The following is a 15,620-nucleotide window of genomic DNA, read 5'->3' as shown; positions in this document are numbered from 1 at the left end:
CCCTTAAAAAAGGAGATTTTCACTGAATTATTTCCCAATTCTTTTCCATTTGATTCTAGCTAAAACACCAACTATTTTTAAAGGAAACAAAATTTATTAATTGATTGAATAATTTTGATTATTTTTGGGCTCTGAAACGTGTTGTGTGTTAAACCAATCAGAAATAAATTGCTGTTTTTAAACAATGTATCTTATACTTAATTGAAATCAAAACATTAAATTTGAAAATTGTAAAACAAAAAATACAAAAACAAAAAAACATCCGTGTGCTCTAAACCAGAGTGTGGCATCGCATACACAAGTTTCTATCACTCTTTCTTCTTTTAGCTAAGAATCAGAAAACATTAATACATTATCAGTATTTTATCATATATATATATATATATATATATATATATATATATTGTCTAATAGCCAGCAGACATTCCTGGTTATACCAAGGAAGGCAAAGCATGAAATTTCTGCCAAAGAAGGTACAGTCTGGAAACTGATTGAAATGAAAAAAAGAACTCTGAAAAGCAAGCCCAGGCTTGTAGCTTATGACTTTAATACCAGCTATTTAATATACAAAAGCAGAAAGGTTACAAGTTCAAAGTCCAAGGCCTCCCTGGACAATTTAGCAAGATCCTGTCCCAAAATGAACAGTAAATAAAAGTCTGGAGATGCAGTTCAAGTGGGAACACATTTTCCTTGACTATGGAAAGCTGTAAGGGCAGTCCTCAATGGAGAAATGAGAGAGGCAGAGAGACAGAAAGAGGGGAAGACAGAAACAGAAAGAGAGAGACAGAGCGAGAGGAGAGAGAGGGAGAGAGAGAGAGAAAGAGAGCTCTGAGAGATGGATAATCTCCACTATTGGAAATGGACCACTTCCAGAGGAAGAACCACCCTGTGCTCAAGTCACTCTTAAGCCAGAGTCCCTTTTCATCTTCAGGAGCCCCAGGGTGCCTCCCACAGACCTACCCTAAAACCTCATCTCATGCAGGGCTTGAGTAAGCATTTGACAAATAGTAGCTATTTTTATTACATGATCTCCATATATTTACAGAGCCAAAAATGAATGGAAAAAATAAAACTTCAGGTCCAAGCCATCTGTCTTTGTCACTGTGTTTCGTCCTCTAGCCTGCATCCCTGCCCAGTCCTTCATTACACAGCTTACCATGGTTGGTGAACACAGAAAACCGTAATAAATGAGGACGCAGCAGAACAGAAACAGGGTAGTCCTGGTGGTGGTGTTTCACTGCCAGAGCCAATGGAACCTCAACCAACTCTGACAAGTCCCATTCATACTTGAAAATCCCCTCAGCTTTGTTTCTTTTGCTACAGAAAAACTCCTAACACTCTTATGGTATTGTTCTTGGCTTTTCTCTTATTTACAAGCTACCAAAGCTTTAAAATTACACTGTCTTTTCTAGATTATGTATTGATAAAAGTCCATATCATGTTTTCAGTTTGTGGTATATGATGGTGGGTTCTCTGTTGTTTTAATTGGGTTGAAGTCAAAGCTTCAGATGAGCAAGAAAAGAGAAAAAGAAGATCATAGGCTAGATGAGATTCATGGGCTAGAGGAAAATCATTATTAAAATTATAAACAGTGCTAAATTTGACTGTTTCTTGTGTGTTCAGTCCCTGGTATAAGTTTTTATGAAATGATTGAAGGCTGTGTGTGTGTGTGTGTGTGTGTGTGTGTGTGTGTGTGTGTGTGTGTGCTTTAAGTGAACTATCCTAAGGGGCCATAATGACCTCTCAGTCCAACATAACACTATTAGGAGAACTATAAGGTTCTTTTAATTTTGTGATTTTTTTTTGTATTTATGTATGTGTGTGTGTTTCCATATAATTCAGTTTGTTTCCAGTAATTTTCAACCTGCAACACCTTCTTACTCAGTTTCAAAAAGTGGTCATTTGGATGGCTCCAAGAGCTCAATGTGCCTATCTTTGTAAATAGTACTGCATATGGTTGCTGAATGCAGAAAACCAGAATAAATGAGGATGCAGCAGATTCCCACTTTTATTTATATGTAACTTATATATAGTTTGTGCATCAAGTTTACATATTACAAATTAATATACTGCATATAACAATTATGTTATCTAAATCTGTAATGCAAACTGTGTATTAGTTTATGTCTAATTTTTGTTTATTTATTTTTACTCTATTTTGTCATCTGTGACACCAAGGTTATAGAGTTAAAAGTTTGCTAATACATTTATATGTCAAACCAAAACATGAAGAGTCTAATTAATTTTAAGTTTCTTCACAATGAGAAATAATTATGATGAGGATGACAAATAAGAGAAAATAAAGAAAAGAATGAGATTATAAGTTATATTCCTCTAGATACAGTGGATAGCTAATAAAATACACAATCTCAAGAGAGTTCGCTGAATGCCATAACAGAGCCACTGTGTGCTTTGCTCCCAGGCAGGAAGCATCCATGTTTGTCTAAGAAGACTAGATAGGAGTGGAGTGGATGTTCTGAAGATACCACTTCATGTGGTTGTTGAACACCATCAAATTCCTTTAGAGCACAAAGGGCCAGAATTATTTAGAGAGTGATCTTGGCTCTTCATTTTTGAAGCCAGTCTAAAGGAGAATACCTGGTCCAAAGAAGAGTCATTATCGTACCTTCTCCATTTGGGAATGTTGAACAAAAAGCCTGAAACTAGGAAACTGGAAGGGATTTTATATAATATTTAATATATTTAATAATGTATCCATTAGGTTTAATGGAATAATATTAGGTATAAATATTATTAATTTTAAGTAGCCAAAAATAAAATCTGAATAAGTTGAGAAAAAAATATCATTTGTTCTTATGAAAGAAAGGCTTTAAGGACTCAAGGAGGAGTAGCTAAGAAATCATTTCCTGTAGTGGACTCTGGCTTGTTTCAGAGATTCTTCTAGAAATATCTCTTCAACAATAATAGTGGCACTTGTAATGGTCTTAAGAGTAAATGTTTAATAACTGTTTAGCACATCACCTTTTTAATGAATTCCTTTATCTTTCGGGTTTGTTTAAGAAATTTCACATCATTTTTTACCTCTACAAAAAAAAGAAAGAAAGAAAGAAAGAAAGAAAAGGTGAACCTTAAAGACAAACAGGTTAAGTAAATGTCTCACATCTACACAGCCCAGCAGCAGCAAGATAAGGCACTGAACCCAGCTGGCATGAAAGTTGAATAACCTGAGCAGGTGTACTTCTGTGTGGCTCTCTTCAGACCCCTTCAAGTTTCCCAGTTTCAGGTGCTTTGTTCAAAATTCCCAGTTGAAGAAGTGATGATAATGGCTCCACTTTGGACCAGCTATTCTCCTTTGGACTGGCTTCAAAAACAAAGAGGCAGGAACACTCCCTGGGTAATGGTAGCTCTTTGTAACCTAAAGGAGTTGGATGGTGCTCAACAACCATGTAATGTGCAATATCAGAATGTCCACTCCATTGCTATCTGGTCTTCCTAGACAAATATGAGTGCTTCCCTCTTGGGAGCTAAGTACAGACTGCCTGTTACTTAATAGGCAATCCCTCCTAGCCTGTCTTCAGGGTCCTAGCAATGTCTTAGCTTATCACTTGCTGCCAACAGGTGTGTGTCAGATAAAAGGAGCCACCCACCACCCAGCTCTCTCGGTCTCTCTCTGTTTCCCTCCCTCTCTCTGTTTCCCTCCCTCTCTCTGTGTTCCAGCTTTCCTCTGCTCCCTCACTCGCTCTCTCTCCCCTGTGTCCCGGGGGACCCCTTCCTCTCCTTTCTGCTCCCTCTCTCTGCCCTCATGTCTCACTCACTGTCTCTATCCCTCCTCCATCCCCCTTTCATATAACATTGCCTCTCCTATGGCATTCAGAAAACTGTTGCAGTAATCAGCTCGGTTGCTGTTACCTCTCTCAAATCTCTGCAGTGCAGAGGGTTTTACTTTTCTCCTCCATAACCTCTATCTATCATAGCTCCCTGTTACTGGACTGTAGTTACTAGTGGTTAAATTAATAAATCATGGGTGAATACGAAAAAATCAGAATTCTTTCCTTTTTCCAACAACAAACAAAGACCTTGGAGCCACATGAGCAAATGTTAACTGAAGGGATAAAAACTATGTAGGGAGTAAAGTATGATCCATGCATTCACTTAAAGCTCAACACACGAAAATAACATTATTTTTAGCTTCAATTTCATGATTCAGCCTGCCCAGTGTAAATAATTTATAAGAGGCATAATGCAAATGCCAGGTTATGGGAAAGGTAAATTAATTTCCAGCTAAAATTAGAAGAACGGTTCTAGTGGACAGATGACAAAGGGGAACAAACAGGATGAGAAGGAACCAATGATCACACAGCAAAGAAACCATTGAAGCACAAAACTCAGTGGGGTGATGGATTATTGATAACGGAAACGTGAAAGTCACAAGTACACGGTGGACAGTATTTTATGCAGAGACAAATAGCATCAAGAAATAAAAGGACAGAAAATTTACCAAATATTTACTCTGTAGACCTGGCTTGGGGAGGAAGTGGGAAATAGGTATAAATCATATGTATGAATACAAATCTTCCATTTTATGCCCTTTGAACTTCTGGTGCTTCCTCCAGCCTCCGTGTATCAAGGAGACTTCTGGTCTGTATTTTCCTCTACTCTCGATCGAAAATTTATCAGTTAGGGCTCATCTACAAACTAATGGAAATGAAGTCATATAGGTGCTGCCATTTCTTGAGCTTGAGGGGACCTGGTTAAATATTCATTTTCTTGCCAGACAGAACAGGCCTAAAAGTTGCAGGAAAAAAAAAATCACAGAAAAAAAGGGCAACCAATCAGAAACAGTCAAGACATCTGACCTGTGGAGATAAGGTTGCATAACTAGTGGTCTGAGAAGCCCCTAAGCCAATCCCAATCGAGGTTATTTAGCTGCAGTAGGAATTTTCCTCTCTGGCTTTAAAAGGTATCTTCAGCTCTCCTCCGGGCCACAGCCGTGTTGTGGAGATGGTGGCCCTAGCATACTGGTCCTCTGCAGAATAAATGCCTTTTGTTGTTTGCATGCTACTCGAGTTTGGGGTTGTTTTTTCGGCGTATTCTGGGCCCTAACAAGCTGTGAAAGTAGAAGGTCAGCCTTTGTTGAATGAATACACAGCTACAGAGAGACGGGATAGGATTAGAAACATTGGGAGTCCTGACCCAGCCATCATCCAAGTTTGGGTCTTCTTGAAAAGAACTCTGGACAGAAGAAAAAAAGCCTCTTCTCCACTAAATTCTCATTTTCTCAGAAAGCAAACTGCTATTGAAACAAAATATTCTATTTTGTTCCTGCTTTGATACTAAATACTAAGTGATGGTGAGTAAATGATTAGAGTACTCCAGGCCTTGCTCTTTTTAAATCTGAATTACTATTTCAACAAAAAAGTGGCCGTAAGACCACTACCTATGGATGCAAGCAAACATTTGTAAATGCCTCTTTTGGTGCTTGGCACTTACTGCTCATGAGGAAGTAGATGCAAGTTTTACAAACAATGTGGTAATGCCATCATTGTCACTATTTTTGGTTCATGGTTCCCAACATAAAGTAGAATCCTTACAGTTCAGCTAGTGTGTAGGTTAGCAGCTACAGAGATCAGGAATGATAACATATAAATGTATACTAGGGTGTCTGTATCTTCTGCTCATTCACCTCATGCAAAGAGACACTGATGGTCCTTTAGACAAACCGAGGGTCATACGACATGAAAGGAAAGTTGTTATGATTCCACTGCACTTTTGGGTAAAACATACAATAACAATTCATGCATTGATACTTTGAAATACCTTTAAAACTGATACGCAAAGTAAGCAAGTGGTGTGAAAGAATACAAACAAACAAAACTTTTAAATGATTTTAGTACCAAAATGCCACACAAGTTCAAGAAAATACCATGAGAAAACATGACATTCCTCCCATGGCTCATGGCCTGGAGCACTGGAGTGATAAAACTGGTGAAAGGTTAAAGATAGTGAACAATTGGAAATGGAAAGCTGAGCGCATCAACACCTGCTATCCCAGCACTTGAGAGGCAGAGGCAGGAAAAGGACTTCAAGTTCAATATGAGCCTCAGCTACAGAATGAGATCCTATCAGGGAAAACAAACAAAAACTAGGCCAGGCTCAGTGGTGCACGCCTGTAATCTAGCACAGAGGCAGACGCAGAGGCAGGTGGATCTCAGTTCCAGGTCAGTGTGGTCTGCAAAGCAAATCCAGGACAGCCAAGGTTGCAAAGAGAAACTCTGTCTCAAAAATAAATAAATAAATAAATAAATAGATAAATAAATAAATAAATAAATAAATAAATGAAACACACCAAACAAACAAAAAAACCCAAACAAATGAATGATAGCCTCATTATCATTAGCAATACACACCAATAATTAGAATTTGATAAATTTCATTTTAAAAGACTTGCCATCTCATATTGTTTCTACTTTAAATATTCAAGTAAATATTCAAGTATTAGAAATGTAGTCTGCAGCCTTTATTGAGAAATGTTTAGAGGTCACTCCATTAAGTGTACTGAATATCCTATGCTGCCAGGCTCATGAAGCCAATAGAAAGAAAAGCAAAACTTCTTCAGTTGCATCTACATAATCATGCAAAGATGAATATTTTAGTCTTAGGTAAGTGGAAAGAAATGACAAGTGTTTCTTCTTTCAACTCAACTTGTTATTAAATACAAGGAAGTACTCAAGAAGATTAACATTTATCTCTCACCTCCTCTCTGGCCCCTTAATCCTCTCTTAGCCCTGGGTGTCACCTTGTCATTCCATCTCACTTCTCACCTCTCACTAGGAACTGAGATGCTTCCCAGAGCCCAGGAGAAATCTGGACATGGAAGCCTGAGCTCATTACTAGAAAGTGAAAGAAACAGCATTGAAGCCTAAAAAACGTCTTCATAAAATTATGCCAGAACAGTAGGTTTTTTTTGGGGGGTCACTTACTATTTAAAAATTCTTTATTTATTCTTAGAAATCTTTCTGTATCCCTACCAATCAATCAACTGAATGATTGTTCTATATCTAGCAAAAGTATCCTGTCTTGTTTCATTGTACCCCATTTAATTTAATTCTTCTTCTTTTTTTTTTTTTTTTTGAAAGCTCACAAGACTTGGTGAAATAGTAGGTGTTTTGCCCACCCCACCCCCGGGGTTATTTTACTGCTCAATAAAATAAAACGCAGTAGTATTTTTATTTTAAGGCATCACTATGCAAAGTTGGATAAAGACTGAAATTAACATAATATTCTAAACAGCCGTTCATATGCCTTTATCCTTCTAGCCAACGCATTAAAACTCCCTTAAGCCAACACTGCATTCCTGAAACCAGACAATGCTTTCTTCTGCTGGACAGATTTGTAAAGTAGAAATACCATTCTGATTCTGTTCCAGGTTTGACTGGCCCTGAATCGGGAGCTGGTGTGCGTTAACTTCTCTAGCGAGCTTAGGACTTTCCATCCATCAAGTAAGCACCCTAATGTTACCGAAATGGCGCAGGGGCTTCTGAGGTCCAAAGCCCTGCCGAATTCTTGGGTTTTCAAGAGGCAGGCAGGCAGGGCATGCTGCTAACAGTAGCACTGGTGCCAGTTCCCAGATGGAACTTTGGAGCTACACTGAGTTCTCCTTTTGAAAATCTGTTCGCAAATGCTCCCAGGGCTGGTATGGGCTCTGGGGCTCATTTGTTTTTCCTGGTCACCATGGAGCTGCTAGTTTCAATCGTAGCTACAAGAGCATCCCAGGGACTTGGAAAGAAGAGTGAATGCCAGAACCCTCTGGCTGTCTTTGGAGAAGCCGAAGAGCAAGAAGCAGGAAGCAGTACACCCGACCCCATAGCTGCCAATAAATGAACTAGATGCTGTTTCTTGGCGGTGTTGTTCAGGTTCTTTGTGTCTAAGCAAATCAAGACAAATGGGAAGAAAGGCAAGGTTTTCTCACGGAGCCATCACCTATTAAGTGAATGGAGCTGGCCAGGTAGCACGCATGGATTTGGGTGGTCAACCGGCTAGGCAACTTCAACTTTGCAAACCTCCGTTTCTTCTGGTCTATAGAGTGACCATGAGAATGTGCACCCAACAGAACTGCCTGACGAGTTTGCTACAGCGCTACAGCGCAAAGCACATCTGTGCCTGACCTGGAGAGGGCCCCAGTCAGCAGAGGCAACTTTCCTCGTGGCAGGCCCCGAAAATGAGACTTCTCAAAATTGACACAAGCCCACGCAACCCGACGATAATTTAGGGCCGACTTTTGAGGGTTTCCTCTGTATTTCACTCCACAGTTAAGAGAGAATGGCATGAAAAGAAAAATTGTATGCTTTTTTTTTTTTTTAAGTATTTAAGTCTCCAAGTGTGTGTAACTCCAGCATCATGTAATTTTTGTGGCTGAAACACATGATAGGAAAGGTGATACATATGTTTTTAAAGAAAATCACTATAATGGCATGATTGATTTAAACTCCCCTTACGTTTCTGAATGGACATTACCCAGCCCTGAACTGCATTGTATGGTCAGAATAGGATTAATAACAGAAAATTTTCTCCAATAATACATCAAGTTTCATGAAGTTACAGAAGAAAGCACCGCAGGAATTTAACTCTGGGGATTCTGAGCCGTGACACTTTCTAAGCAGAATTCTCTTTTGTAAGGACTGCTAGATGTCATTGCTCGTTGCCCGCACTGTTGGTCATTCTCGCTCTCCAGCTCCCCAGAGCTGCTACCCTGAGATCCTTTGTTGCAGAGGAACAGGAAGGTGGCTTTCTCAGCATTTGAAGGTTCTGCTGTCACTGAGGTATGCTGGCCCAAGGACTTAAAAGCTGAATCTTTATTTGTAGTGATTAAATACACAGTAAGCAGAGAAAGGCTTTGATATTCAAACTGTCCCATTCTGGAGCCTGTTAAAGGCAATGCTCACTCCAGTTTTTGTTTTTGTTTTTGTTTTTTTAATGAAACTCCAGTAAAATAATTCTGGGTTTAGTAATTTGGAGCAGAGAAGTGACTGATTTCACTCAGAAAGTTCTCATCTGCTTTGGTGAGACATCAGTTGGGTATAGAAGCAGGGCTAAAGTGGGTGAGTTTGGTAAGAGATGCTGATTAGGATTCTATCAAATTGTTGCAAATTCACGTCTCTTCTTTGTCTCTGATGCCTGGACAGAACTATAGGAAAAAGCTCTGGCAGGGAAATTCTTGGATTTGCCTACAGTGTATTCAGGATAAATGAATGTATCCTTCAATACATAGTGCTGTTTCTGGGACTGCTGCGAATTCAATGAATATGTGATATGTCTTCTAAAATAAGTCTCTCTTCCTCACCCTCCTCTCCTCCACCTTCTTCCTCATCCTTTCCTTCCTGTTTACCAGTCCAGAAGGTCAGCTTGAAAGGAAACACAGGGTGATAGAGTAGGATGGAAGGCCTAAGTGGCTGCTGGTAAATGCAACATTTCAACTCTTGTTTCCTACCCAAAGAACAAAATTCACAGCTGCCAGCATGGCAAATGGCTTATCCTCCTTTTCCTTTAACACAGAATTATAATAACCTTTCCTAGAACACCAAACATTTACTGTGTTTTAAAGGACTGAAAATTTACTTAAATATGTAATTACAGAAAAAAAAACTAATATACTACCAACCATATTCAAACTAAAAATAAATTCCTCCTCGAAGGCACTAGAATTGGGTAAGACAATGACATTTATACTGAATATCCGGGCTTAACACAAAGTAAGAATGAAGGTAACTTTTCAAAGCTCTTAAATGTGTTTTCTGGGAAACTTAGAAATGCCAGTGCCCAAAAAGGGAGTAAAGAAGTTACTGGTTTTCTGTCACTCTGATACTGACTGCCATGCACATATCGGGCAATCAGAACTATTCCCTGTGGATTCTGACCACTGTGATATTTCAAAGACCTGTTTGTCATTCTGTTCCTCTCCCTCTGGGATTGAATCACTGTCACTTACAGATCCACTTCAGATTTGAATCTCATGCTTCAGTCTTGAGGTACAGAATATGAAGAGAAGACCTGGGGTTTTGGATCAGCGTTTTATAAATTTCACCCATCTTCCTTTTCATTTAGTCTAATAACACAAGACAGTTGGGCAATTAGCGTTGCCTGTGTGTTTAGTCTTTATTTTTCTTCTTTCTTGAGTTATACTTATATGGGTTGCTTGTCCAAGTTAAAAGCCAAGGAGAAAGTGCTTTTGATTTCATTTTAAAAAGTTACACAATTGAAATGAGCTTACATGTCTCCTTTCCCCTCTCCACAATCTTCTTGCTTTCATTGTGAAGACTACACTAAAATAAAAACACAAATGTAAAGAATTATTGATTTAGATGCTTTTGGCGTTCCTTTCAAGCTATCTTTTGATGTTTGCCTCTACAATGCGAACATTGCAGCCACCACAGCTTGAAGTATTTCCCTGACTGCCAGTGCCATTGCAAACATTCTCTTGGTATTAAAACAAATCAAAATCAGGAGGCATCTAATTGTGCTGGTTTTGATTTTGTTAATACAAAGTGAAAGATTAAAATGGAGCAGTAACAACAAAAACATTTCTTAAAGTGACAGTCACAGCAAGTCTTTCAAAGGCAAATAAGCCAAAAAACCAAAGCCTTGAGAATATTTATTTCATTTTTAAATGTAGGGAAGTATATTAATTACAAAGGTTGATTCGTATTGTCTTTAAAAAATGTTACTGGTTGGCAGAAGCACTACTATTAAGACTTTCAAATAAATCATAACTGTTTTTCTTGGACTATTTGCAAGTTTCTGTATTATATTGTCACTATTTGCTGCATTCACAGAGATTTGTGGGGGATCTGAGTGCTTCTCCAGCACACCCTATCTTCCATCTTGATTTTTTCCCCTCTCATGTTCCTCTTATTCGCACCTACCACTCAACCCAGTTGAACTGTGTGGTTCCCTGTTGGCTGCTCCATTTTTAATTCCTCTACACAACAATGGTCATAGGTGCCTTCCCACCAACAGCCTCACAGGGTCTAGTTCTGAACATCCCTTGAGCCAAAATGTCTTCAGATTCATCCTGAATTTGCTCTCTGAGGCTATATGAAAACTTCTGTTCAGTAAAAGTCATCATTGTCCTGGGCAATTGTCACATCTCATTCTAGGAAGTTGCTGGGGAATATGATATAAGTAGCTAGAACCTGCCCTGCTGCTGCCCAGTGCTGACCCACATTTTAAAAATGTATGAGCAGAAACTATAACAATTTACACTTTTGCTGCCAAGTTCAATTCCAAACATTTGGGCCTTCTCATCATCTTCATTCTCTCCAGGGAAAGCTGCTGGCAGGCAGACCTGAGGAGTTCCCACATGAATGGATTTTATGTCTTGTCAGAGAGGCAAACAGACCTCCATCATTTTTGTGCTGTCTTTCCCACCTGCGCAGAGGAAAACCCAAATGGTTCTTGGGAAGGGGAAGTCTAAGGGATTATTTCATGGGCTCTGCTGCAAGCCACTGCTTCAGTTCCTTCCCTGGCTCCCTGAAAGATGGACTGTAAGAAGGAAAGACAGCCAAAGAGACCCTTTCCTCCCCTGCGCTGATTTGTTTGGGGTAGGTTTTTTTTTTAATTTATTATTTATATCTTTTGAAATTACAATTACATCATTTTCTTTCTTCCCTTCAGAGTGTTCCATCCTAACAAGGATCAAACTGGAACATTAAACAAATCAATTTCCCTTCTTATTTGTAAGTGATTTTTGTACATATTTACATGGGGGTGGTAGACATGAATATGACAGTGGACACACATGCATCTGGAGGCCAGACCTTGGCTCTTCTTTCCCAGTGTTGGGATTTAAAGCATGCGTTACCACATTGAGTGAGGAAGTGAGTCAGTTAGTTAGTTAGTTAGTTAGTTAGTTAGTTAGTTAGTTTGTTTGTTTGTTTGTTTGTTTTGAGAGAGAATCTCAGAGCATAGCCCTGACTGGCCTGGAACTCATTATGTAGACTATATTGGCCTTGAACTCAGAGATGCACCTTTATTAGCCTCCTGAGTACTAGGATTATAGGTATGAACCATCATGAGTGATTTGTGAGCTCTTTATTTAAACATGGGTTCTGTACATAGGACTTAAGTCTTCATGCTTGTGAGACAAGTACTGTGCTAACTGAATTATTACCCAGGCCTCCTATTTCATTTAATTTCTTAATAATTTCATCTTGCATTAATCTTTTAAAATTCATCACTCAAAATGATACCATATTTATGCTATTTTTAAGCACATTTCAAATTTTCAATCATTTGATTCTGTTTTAATAAAATTTCTTTGATTACATATTCAAGTATTCAAAAATTTTGTTTCATGACCATAATTTTAATGATACTACTTGCTTTCAAGACAAAATTTTACAAATCTATAGATTGTCAACAATAATTGTCAATTTTCAGTCAAAAGGAAATAGGACATTGAGAAATTTTAACAATCATCAGTTTCATTCTATACTAATTATTTCTATAAATTCTATAAATTCCAAATAACGACAATAATATGTTTATCCTTTTGTTAAGTACAAGAAAAATAACAAGAAATCTTGGGTAAATATTATAAATTATCCTTATTGTGTTAATTCCTGTAGACTTTGGGAGGCTTTGCCCTCAGAATTCTGCTGGACCAATACAATGCAGAGTTTTAGTAGAGTGGTGTTTTCTCTTATAACCACTAGAAACTTAAAGCATATTTAATACATAGAAGGGCACTAATTTTACAGTTACATTGCTCTCCCAGTGGTTTCCATCCTTAAGGCATCAACCAAGTGCTGTATATCCATTAGCTCATTTAATGTTCTAAACAACAATATGGATTACATGCAATTGTTAAATACTATGTTTTCATATTAAAATTTAGCCTTAGAAGGATAAGATTAAGTGAGTATGAATTTCTGACCACATGATGTCTAAGCATAGCCTTGTTACATTATCCTTGTCAGGAATGAAAAATAAAGAATTGAAACTGGTCCTTGTGTTGGCTCTGCTAAATCGGTGGGTGTCTCATTTTCTCTTCTCTCTGTTCTACCTCAAGCTCCTCTCTCTTCTTTCTTTGGTGATCTCCATTAGCTTCCCTCTGTTAGATAAAAAAGTTTCTCTTCTGTCATTTCTTTAAAAAGAAAACTTCAACTGTTTCTTAATCTGTTCAACAAAGAACATATCCCTCATCTATCTATCATCATCTATCTATCACCTTTCTATTTATCTATCATCTATTTATCTATCATCTATCTCTCTCTCTATCTATCTATCTATCTATCATCTATCTATCTATCTATCATCTATCTATTTATCTATCCACCTCTCCCTTCTTGACTCTTTCTTTCTGTTGTCATAGCTTTCAAATCCAACCTCTTTCAAACCTAGAGAAAACTTGGGTTAAGTTCATTCTGTATAAGGAAAATAATTATATTAAGTGTTTGCTTATTAGTATGCTTCAGTACACTGTAACTCAAGGTGGAATTACTGTTTGAGAAAAAAAAAAACCTAGAACAGGAAGGGCATAGTTACTCTCATCATTCATCTTAGGCTCTTTCATGTTATTAAGTCTGGTAAGGATTGTTCAGCCAAGTGGTAGAAATAGGTGTGGCACACTTTTGTCAACATCTAAAGCTATGCTACTGTGTACATTAATATTATCATCTTATCAGTCATATTTTATAAAATGCATATCTCATCTAAAAAAATAAATGTCACTTATATTTCTTTCACTTAAATCTAGAAGAAATACATGCCTACACCCTTTAATTAAGTTTCTTCGTCTTAATACTTTCCTTTTGGCAAAACATGATGAGCACCCTCCCAAAATCTGTCCTAGAACACAAAGGCTGGATTTACTAAATGCCAAAGTAAACTGGTGTGTCTATCATGTTTTCTTAAAAAAATACCATCCTATCTGCTTATGGGATTTCTACACCAATGCTTAATCCCTATATCCACACTGATTTATAATGCTCTGGTTTTCCCTTCCATCAAGAGGGGTAGGTGCCCAAGATAAATGGTTTCCCCTGACTTTGAAGAAACATTCCTGCTCACACATCACTTTCATGGGCCTCCCAAATGACACTCTAAGAGCAATTCCTGTTTAACAGGTCTATGGCACCTTTCATTCTGTGTCCAGAGCCCTGTGAGCTTTGACTTCTCATATTCCAAGTCAAACCATTGTTGAAATTCAAAACAAAACTCTGTCTCTCATGTTCTGACCTCACGAGTGACAAATTCTTGTGTTGTCCTTTCATGAATTTAAAAACAAAATAGTATTATAATAAGCCTGATTAACAAAATGTTTCATTTTCTTACTTGACAGAATGAAAATGGCGGCATTGAAAGAAATCTTAGCCAGACTCTGCCTCATCTGACATGACAAGGAGAAGACCTTAACGATCCTACATGTCCTGTGGAGATTAGCTATGAGGTGAGAATGCTGGCTGAGGGCTCTTCATGACATTCAAAGCCAAGTACTTTGTTGTCTAAGGAGGCAGAATTGAAGAGTCCAGACTGAAAGGAAGTGGAAGTCACTAACACACACTGAATATCGGTTCATAAGGAGACATTATACTACAATCTTGTGCCATGAGTAGTGGGTGGACAAGAACAGATAGACCTTAAAGGACAAATCTAAAGGACCATGGAGAACAAAAGGGCATGGAGTGCCTCGCCTGAGCTCTGTGCTGTCTGGGAGGAAATAAAAGAGAAGATGAAGGACACCACATCTCTGAAAGCTACTTCTTTCCAAGGACTGCATTAACTTTGAGGAGACCAAAGGAAACCAGGAGTGATTTAAATTATCTCAAATTAAAGTTGAAGGACGGCGACATTATATTTTTACCCACTGAAGCTATAACTATAATTTTAAACCTTTACATAACTCTTAGTGAGATTTTTGGCCTCAGTAACCAGCAGGTAATTTTTGCCAAATGTATGTGGTTTAGATTTTTAAAGAGTTGGTTTCAGGTTCTGGATATTTTTGTCATTCCTTCCTCCAAACTTACTTCATTCAAATGCCTACTCAGAGATCATCTCATCAAAGAAACCATTGTCTAAACAGGCCACACCTCTCTTACTTTGTCTTTGCCTTGAGCATGGACTTCAGGGTGATATTTCATTATGTCTGTCTCTTCCATGGTAAGATACGAGCTTCATGAGAGCAGGAATTTGATTCTTTGGATTGTAATTATTCCCGTGTTACATAATTGATGCTTAACAACTTTTGAATGAATAAACTTAGTATGGATGCTTTTCTGGACCCTTGCTTGACTTTCTAAATATATGCTTCTTAGTATATTAATATCCATTTCTCAGAATGAAAAACAAGAGAGAGAGAATACCCACAAAGGCATCTACGAAGTATGAATCTGAAAGCAAAGTTATGTCATTATTGTTGTCATGGAAACGTTTGAGTTGCAGTTTCAACTGCTGTCAACAAAACGCAGCGATGCTTATGTCTAGTGTCTGCTCTATCTTCAGTTTGAATTAGCAATAAAGATGCAGATATTTTCTGCTTTCATTCTCTTCCGTGTGCGGATTTCTACCATTGTCTTTGAGATACTGAATAATGAAAAGTCTACCTGCTTCTTGGAGTTCATCTAATCTCATTTCTGTCTCCTGGAAATTCTAAGTTTATGTTG

Source organism: Psammomys obesus, unplaced genomic scaffold, assembly GCF_907164565.1.
Source record: "Psammomys obesus unplaced genomic scaffold, mPsaObe1.curated_primary_1811, whole genome shotgun sequence".
NCBI classification, from domain to species: Eukaryota; Metazoa; Chordata; class Mammalia; order Rodentia; family Muridae; genus Psammomys; species Psammomys obesus.
The sequence above is the reverse complement of the archived record's forward strand: the minus strand, read 5'-3'. Positions refer to the sequence as shown.